Source organism: Lutra lutra, chromosome 8, assembly GCF_902655055.1.
Source record: "Lutra lutra chromosome 8, mLutLut1.2, whole genome shotgun sequence".
NCBI lineage: Eukaryota > Metazoa > Chordata > Mammalia > Carnivora > Mustelidae > Lutra > Lutra lutra.
Genome location: NC_062285.1, coordinates 8,868,884 through 8,876,976, shown reverse-complemented (window position 1 = coordinate 8,876,976; position 8,093 = coordinate 8,868,884). Strand labels below are relative to the sequence as shown.

Here is an 8,093-nt window from a genome sequence, read left to right as displayed (position 1 = left end):
CCCCCCACTAAGCAGGTAGCCCGATGAGGGACTCAATCCCGGACTCCAGGATCGTGACCTGAGCTGAAAGCAGTCGCTCAACCAACTGAGCCACCCAGGTGCCCAATACTTTTCCTATTTTCTCTGCTAAGCAGGGAGCCTGCTTCCCCCCCCTTCTCTCTCTGCCTGCCTCTCTGCCTGCTTGTTATCTCTGTCAAATAAATAAATAAAAATCTTAAAAAAAAAAAAAACTATGACACTAAAAAAAAAAATCATGTCAGGTAATTTTTTTTTTTTCATTTAAGAGAGGAAATATTTATTCAAACCCATCAGAGAAATGGACACCTTGGGTCTATAACAAAGCATTGTGTTTTAAAACATAGGTCAATAACTGTATATGAGACTATACATTGTTACATACAAATTAACTATTAGAGCACAACTTTTCAATGTTCAAAACAGAATAAGCTTCCCTGTAAAAGCAGCACCTTTGTAACATTTTTAACTTTAGTATTCTTCTTCTTCTTCACACTCTTCTTCAACAGAATCCATACCAGCTGCCTCATAATCCTTCTCAAGGGCAGCCCTATCCTCTTAGGTCTCAAAAAACTCTCCTTCCTCCATGCCTTGCCCCACGTAACAGTGAACAAAGGCACATTTGGCATGCATCAGGTCAAACTTGTGGTCCAGGTGAGCCCAGGCCTCAGAATGGCTGTGTGGTTGCTCAGCATGCACACAGCTTACTGTAATTTGGCCAAGTCTCCACTAGGTACCACAGTAGGAAGCTGGTAAAAAATGCCCACTTTGAAGCCAGTGGGGCACCAGTTCACAAAATGGATGGTATGCTTGGTCTTGATGGTGGCAACAGCAGCATTGACATCTTTGGTAACCATGTCGCCACAGTACACTAGGCAGCAAGCCATTGCCATTTATTATGGCAGGGGTCACATTTCACCACCTGGTTGGCTGGCTCAAAGCATGCATTGGTGATTTCTGCTACAGAAAGCTGTTCATTGCAGGATTTTTCAGGTGGTGAAAATCCTGACTCCAGTAAGTGGAGTGTAGGGATAGGGCATCAGTTTGGTCTGGAATTCTGTCAGATCAACATTCAGGGCTCCATCAAATCTGAGGGAAGTGGTGATAGATGATACAATTTGACATGTCAATCTCTTTATGTTAGTGTAGGTTGGGTGTTCAATATTGAGGTTTCTGGGACAGATGTCATAGATGGCCTCATTGTCTACCATGAAAGCACAATCAGAGTTCTCCAGGGTGGTATGGGTAGTGAGGATGAAGTTGTAGACTTAATTACAGTTGTGGGAACATGGGGGGCTGGGTAAATGGAGAACTCCAACTTGGACTTCTTGCCATAATTGACAGAGAAGAAAGGTATACCCTGTCCAAAGCTGTAGAAAACCAAGAAGCCCTGAATACCTATGCACTGGTCAGCCAGTTTCCAAATTCAGTCCAAAACAAGATCAGCGGTCTCCTTGCCAATAGTGTGGTGTCCTTTGGCATAGTAAGTTCCTTGCCTGTGATGAGCTGCTCAGGGTGGAAGAGCTGGTGGTAGGTGCCAGTACAAACTTCATCAATGACTGTAGGTTCCAGGTCTATAAACTCTGCCTTGGGCACATGCTTGCCAGCACCCGTCTCACTGAAGCTGAAGAAGTCATCTCCTCTCCCAATGGTCTTGACACCTGGCATCTGACCATTGGGCTGGATACCGTGTTCTAGGCAACAGAGCTTCAAGCGGGCATTACCAATCTGGACAGCAGCCGTTCAACATGGATGGAACTGCATTCACACAGAGTTGCTGCTTTGTGGCTGCTGAGCAAATACAGAAGAGGAAGTGGAGAGACTGTTTCTTCTTATATTGCTACTCTTAGGTGGTCAATGTAAGAGAATCATTAAAAACCATGTCAGATAATTCTAATATCTATGTCATCTTGGTATTGGAATCTATTCATGGATTTTTTTTTTCACTCAATTTTAAGTCTCTCTTCTTCTTTGCCTTGCTCCTGCTAAGGGTGGGTGGTGAAAATCCTGACTCCAGTAGCCCTCCTGTGACACCAGTCCAGCAGGAGGGGAAAGGCTACCACATTGCCCCTGAATGGGGGGTAGATGTCCAGCCTCCTGTGTGATTTATACTGACATTATGGAGCCTGGGAGTATTTTGTAAGAGTCTGCCAAGAGTGGAAGTCTAGGCTCCACGTGACCTTAGCTAGAAGGAGAGGGGAGAGGACTACAGATTTTCTTTGGTGTTTGTCTGGAGTAGCGCAATTATTGTCTCAAAGTATTCTTTTGTTAGGCTCCCTCCTTCCTATCTTTTGGCTAGAATGAAAACACTTTTTCCCCAGGCCTCTTCTTTTGTTTTGTTTTGTTTCCCAACACCTGTTGACATTTTCCCAGTTGCCAGCTCTCTAGCAACATGTATGGATGTGTAAGACAAAAAACAAGACAAAACAAAACTCAAAAACCCAAGACTATCATCTTGGGTTCCAAGATCCCTAGCCAGTCTACCTTCTTTATCAAATACCTTTTAGAGTCTTCTTTCATTTGTTTAATATATAATGTTTAGTCATTCTTAGCAGGAAGAAGAAAGAAAAAGTATATCTTTTGCATCTCCCTGGAACTGGAACATTCAACCGTTCTATTTATAATTATAAAGAGTTCATTCTTATTCTGATTGTTTTTTTTTTTCCCAGAACATTTTATATCTTGTCTCTCTAATGACAGTAATTATAGTTGACTTCTTGAGTTGTTCTTTCTTCAGACAATTTTCTATATTCTAGTTTCTTTAAATTCTTCTCCCCCTTCTGTTTTTCTGTACTAAGAATTCCAGGAACCATTTTATTACTTTGGTAATTTATTTTCATATTATATCACAAGCATTTTCCATGTCACTACCCATCCTGCATAATTATAATACCAATTACTGTACTTGTTCATTTCTCATTCCCATGACTATTTTAGAACCTATAACATTCTTCATTTCATATTTTTAGATTAATTTTTTTAGAGTAGTTTTAGGTTCAGAACAAACTTGAGATCAAGGTATAGAGATTTTCTATATAGCCTTCCCCTACACCTTAATAGCTTCCCCATTATGAGCACTACCCATCAACGCAATGCATTTGTTACTAAGGATGAACCTACATTGACACATCATAATCATCCAAGGTTCACAGTTTACCTTAGGGTTCACTCTTGGTGTTGTACATTTTATGGCTTTGCACAAATGTATAATGACATATTTTCACCATTATAACATACAGAGTAGTTTCACTGCCCTAAAAATTCCTTATCCTCTATTTATTCTTCTCTCCCCTGTCCCATAAACTCTGGTACCACTGATCTTTTTATTGTCTCCATCATTTTGTCTCTCCCAAAATGTAATACAGATGGAATAATACAGCATGTAACTTTTTCAGATTGATTTCTTTCACTTAGTAATATGCATCTATGTTCCTTCCATGTCTTTTCATACTTTAATGCGTCATTTATTTTTAGAACTAAGTCTACTGCATTTACTGAATATACCTCAGTTAATTTATCCATTCACCTACTGAGGGACATCTTGGTTGCTTCCAAGTTTTAGCAATTATGAATAAAACTACTATAAATACCTGTGTACAGATTTATGTGTGGGCATTAAGTTTTCAACTTGTTTAGGTAAATACCAAGGAGCAAGATTGCTGGATTGTATCAATAAGAGTATGTTTAGCTTTGTAAGAATCCACCAAACTGTCTTCACAAATGGCTGTAGCATTTTGCATTCCCATTAGAAATGGTAAGAGAATGCCTGCTGTTCCATATCCTTATCAGCATTTGGTGTTGTCAGTATTCTTTTTTTTTTTTTTTAAAGATTTTATTCATTTCATTTGACAGACAGAGAGCACAAGTAGGCAGAGAGGCAGGCAGAGAGAGAGGAGGAAGCAGGCTCCCTGCCAAGCAGAGAGCCCGATGCGGGGCTTGATCCCAGGACCCTGGGATCATGACCTGAGCCGATAGCAGAGGCTTTAACCCACTGAGCCACCCAGGCGCCCTGTCAGTATTCTTGATTTCAGGCATTTTAATAAGCGCGATTCATTTAATTTTCATTTCTATGATGACATATGATGTGGAACATCTTTTTATATGCTTATTTTTAAATTTGCCTGAATATCTTCTTTGGTGAGATGTTTGCTAAGGCCTTTGGCCATTTTAATTGGGTTGTTTTCTTACTGTTCAGTTTTGAGAGTTTTTTGTATATTTTGGTAACCTCCATTATCATTTGTGATTTTCAAATATTTTCTCCATTCTGTGACTTGTCTTCTAATGTTCTTGACATTGTTTTTCCCAGGAAGATTTTGATGAAGTCATGTTTATTGGTTATATATTTCATGGATTGTGTCTGCTGTTATAGCTAAAAAGGTATCACCATGCTGAAGGGCATTCAGGTTTTCCCCTATGTTATCTTCTAGGAATTTTATAAGGGGATTCATTTTTTAAAAGTGAGACACTAAAAATTTGATTGGAATTTCTGTATAAGTGGTCAGGGGTTATCAACCATCAGGTTTATTATAGTGTGAATATGTGAAAAGTTAGCTTTTTAAATTGAGGATGAAACACAATTGTTGATACACAGATGTCCCTTTTTTCTGGGGGCTTTAGATTCTCTTATCCTCAGATACTGTGCCTTAGTCAAGAATAGCCATAATCCCAGCTACTTAACATTCTAAAAATGGGTGCAGCAAGAAAGCTGGGTGTCCAAATGTCTAGGTAGATTTTTCACCTCACATTATCTTCAACAGCTGTCTTTTCTTCCGTACATCTTCTCAGTATCTTCTCTCGTGTCTCCTGGCTACACTCTCTCTCATATCACCAAGACTCAGAGGGCTGTGTGTCTAGTCTCCCACCAACAAAAGGGATAGCTGACTGGTGTAAACATTCCATATTCATATTTTCAACCAATTCTTATGGTTTCAACTTAACCCCTGGCCTACTACTACTGGGGTAAGCTGGGTTTCCAATCTCTGAGCATTTGGGGGATTCTATGTGAAAAAGTAGATTTGCCTTTTATTAGTATTAACCTCTGTAGCCACCCAAGTTAGAACTTTCTCCATTAACCAAGCAAGTGATTGCTCGTCCATCTCATTTATATCCTGCAAATTGTTATAATTATTTATCTGCTATTATCTCTTTTCCTTTTCTCTTTATCTTTGTGAATTTTTTTTTCTTACTGACATTTTAATGGAATTTAAAGACGAAGAAATAAGTATGGATGGTCATTAGGCCATGTTAAGAAGTCTTACACTACCACTGTTTACAACAATCTATAAGATTTGCACTATATATTAAAAATTCCTATTGAGTCACCAAATAGTTGATATTGTATGCTAAATGAGGTTGATTAGCTGTGATTTTCTTAACTTACCTGAACACTGCAGTATATTTTCTTAATGTTCCATGTTTGAAACTATTATTCTTTAATCTTACATTAAGCTATGTATGCCAAGACTCATGAATAATATAATCACTAATACATAATTACATTTTTACCTTCAAAGGACCAAGTAAACTTCAAACAGACAATGGTAGGCTAAGACTATATGTTCATTTAAGAATAAATTTATTAAAATGAGAAAAGACAACACCAGGACTTATTAATCAATTTTGAATTTGTCTTGGTAATCATAAAATATAATGAAGAGTCATTAAAATTTTTCTAGGGCTTCATTTTTTATTTATAGTTTGAACTACTGAATTCATATATTTGTATTATATAAGGTGAGTAAAAACACTTATCTTAAATGATAGTTCATTGACTTGTCCCTAACACTACTTACTTCTCACTAGCCTATGGATTCAAATGATCCTATTAAAATTTAAATGCCCAGATCCTGCTGTTTTATTTCCCATAGTTACCTACTCAAAACTTAAGCCCTCTTTAAGGTAACTTCTCCCATCCCTTCAAATATTGCTGGGCTATTTCAGGAGAAATGTTCTAAATGTTCCACAAAGCACAGGTCAGCTCAGCTCTCCACAAGGAGTTATCGATCTCTGTGATAATATGGAAAGACCATATTACAATATGGATGGATGGGCCTAGAGAGTATGTTAAGTGAGATAAGACAGAGAAAGACAAATATCACATAATCTCACTTATGGGTGGGATCCAAAAAATGTAACAAATGAATAAACAAAGAAAAAGCACCTATATTATAGAGAACTAACTGATGGTTGTCAGAGGGGAGAGAGGTTGGGGGATGGGCAAACTGAATGAAGAGGAGTTGGAGACACGGGCTTCCAGTGAAGAAATGAGTAATTCAAGGGAATAAAAGGTACAGCACAGAGAACAGAGTCAATGCTATTGTAATAATGTTGTATAGTCACAGAGGGTAGCTACACTTGCAGTAAGCGTAGCCTAACGTACAAACTTGTCAAATCACTGTGTTGCACACCTGAAATTAACATTAACATTATGCGTCAACTATACTCAAATAATAATAATCATTTAAAAAAGTCAATTGCATCAGCATATTGAGAAAGACTATCATGAGAAATACAATGGAATGGGCAGGCACACCACCGTTATGGCAAGGAAATCCTGAGAACTCTAATCTCTCCGTGGATGACTCGGATTTTTTTTCTGTAGAAATAAAAGCTTCAGAGATATTCTGAAATGAACTCACTGTATACCTGATTTTTAAGTACTGGAATGTTATAACAAGTTTCCCATGTAATGATGCCTGCGGAATTTGTGGAATGACATGAGGGAACATACAAATCTAAATCCTAACATTTTAGCAAGTTTATTTCATATTAATTTTTGCCTCGCAAAAGATTTCTTTTGGTTTAAAAAATAAATTCAAACAAAGGGAGATAACTGTGGGTTAAGATGGTATAATCTAGACTAATATGCCTTTCAGCTGTCTACAAAGGTGTAAATTTTCTACAAGTATGAAAATGTCCAAGAGCAGTAGAAACAAAGGCTAACAAGAGACCTCCTGGTAGCATCTGTAAGAATTTCTGATAAATGGCAATGAATTGAGATTAAAAGCTTCAGAATCTGAGTTAGAAGGCTCTGGCTGAATGGAAATGCATTAAATAACCCCTTAGCTTTCATTCACTGTTTGGCATAGTTAGGGAGCACATTGGCTACACCAAACAGAAATCTGAGAATTCCTCTGCCATTTACGCCCACAGCCATGAGGTGAAAAATAAACTATGCGACAGCCAGGAATATGTCTTCTTTCCCTTCTCTCATCTCCACCTACTTCAACCTCCCGTATTTCCTTTCCATCCATAACTTACAACTAATAAGTTGTAACTTCTTCACTTCCAATGCAGTATTGGAAGAGGAAGGGAGGGTGACAGCATTTTGTATGCTGAAATGTATATTTACAGCCATGAAAAAATACTAAGAGTAGAGGCAGGCATTCCGGCTGAGTCTCAGAAGGACTGCATACTTCCAGTTCTGTCCCGTATTGTATTTGGACAAAGAAATACATGAAAATGTTTCTTTGGCAAAGAATTTGGCCATCTCAAACTTAGCAGGCTTATAATCTGCTCAAAAGTGTCATGCTTGGTGAGTTCCTGTTTTGACGATATGAACTGTATTTAGGGATGTGGAGTCTCTATGGGATAATCCATTCCATCTCTTTTCCAGCTTCTAGAGGCTGCCCACATTCCTTAGCTCAGGGTTCCCTTCCTCCATCTTCAGAGCCAGGAGTGGCTGGTCAAGTCCTCCTCATGGTACATCACTTTAGTCTTCTGCTTTCGCTGTTACAACTCCTTCTCGGACTCTGATTCCCCTCCTCTCTTCTTTTTCTTATGAGGATACTTGTGAATACATTGGGACCATCTGGTAGTCCAGAATGATCTACCTCAAGATCCTTAACCGATTCATACCTACAAAGCCCTTTTTACAAGGTAGCATATTCCTAGGTCTAGGGATCCAGGACTTGGGTATCTCTGGGGACCATCGAATGCCTACTATATAGCACTTCACCAAAGAATTAAGTACACAGACAGAAAATCCTGTAATTTGTGGCATGTAAATTAGTCTACCTGAAAGAGAACCCATAAGGAGAGTTACATGTGTATTCCTATTTCTTCTTGCTATAGGAAGA

The 8,093-nt window shown here is 38.4% G+C and overlaps 1 pseudogene; it reads right to left on the bottom strand.

The window, feature by feature from the left end:
* Positions 1 to 486: 486 nt before the first annotated feature.
* Positions 487 to 1,781, bottom strand: LOC125107678 (tubulin alpha-1D chain-like; annotated as a pseudogene).
* Between the last annotated feature and the right edge of the window lie 6,312 nt (positions 1,782 to 8,093).